Consider the following 724-nt stretch of genomic DNA (forward strand, 5'->3'; position numbering starts at 1 on the left):
TAACTCTCAGCAAGAAAGAAAATATGTGGATTTCATTCCAATATCAACTGTAAAGCTCTCCATATAGAAAAGAAGAAAAACACATGACATCATGGTTCAGCAGTCCGTCAGGGTCATTGTGACATGTGAAGTCTAGTGTAGAAAGTGATGATTTGAAAAAAAATCCAGTATATATAATGCATGGACAGTCAGGAGTAAACAACATGAGGTTTTCAGCAGCTCCACATACAGACCATTTGCTGGCCTGGTTTTAATAAATCTTTTAAATACATTTTAATCGACTTTTCCCATGAACAGTTGTTGGTTCCTTCATTTATATATTTAACTGTTGTGTGTTTATTTGACAGATACAATACTGAGTTCAGCAGTAAAGGCTGCAGTTTTGCAGGTTTGTTCCTCAGGCTTCACTCTTTAATAAAAAGGTTTGTTTGTGTCTCCTGAAAGCCTCCTAAAGCCTCTGTGTTCATGCACCTGTTCACTGTTTGGTTTACCTGCTGCTGAATGGATATCACACCGGCTATTGTGCCTATCAGCCTTTAAATAAACCTTCATCTTTATGTCATCTGTCCATTTTAAATGCAACGCTTTGGAAATATCCAACAAACCCAATGGGAACAGCGCCGAAAGGTGTTATTCTTTATGCATTAAAGAAAAGTCTATTTCGGGAAGTTGTCACAAGGTTGTCAGACCAGCCTTACAAAGCACCAAGTGTGTGTGTGTGTGT

General features: G+C 38.1%; 1 protein-coding gene across 5 annotated transcripts in view; it reads right to left on the reverse strand.

Annotated features, from left to right (window-relative positions):
- LOC118327081 (Kv channel-interacting protein 2-like) overlaps window positions 1-724 on the reverse strand; it is a 10,197-nt gene that overhangs the window by 8,206 nt on the left and 1,267 nt on the right. The window lies entirely within an intron of this gene.

This window comes from Morone saxatilis, unplaced genomic scaffold (assembly GCF_004916995.1).
Source record: "Morone saxatilis isolate NCDOM2014 unplaced genomic scaffold, NCSU_SB_2.0 Contig17, whole genome shotgun sequence".
Taxonomy (NCBI): Eukaryota; Metazoa; Chordata; class Actinopteri; family Moronidae; genus Morone; species Morone saxatilis.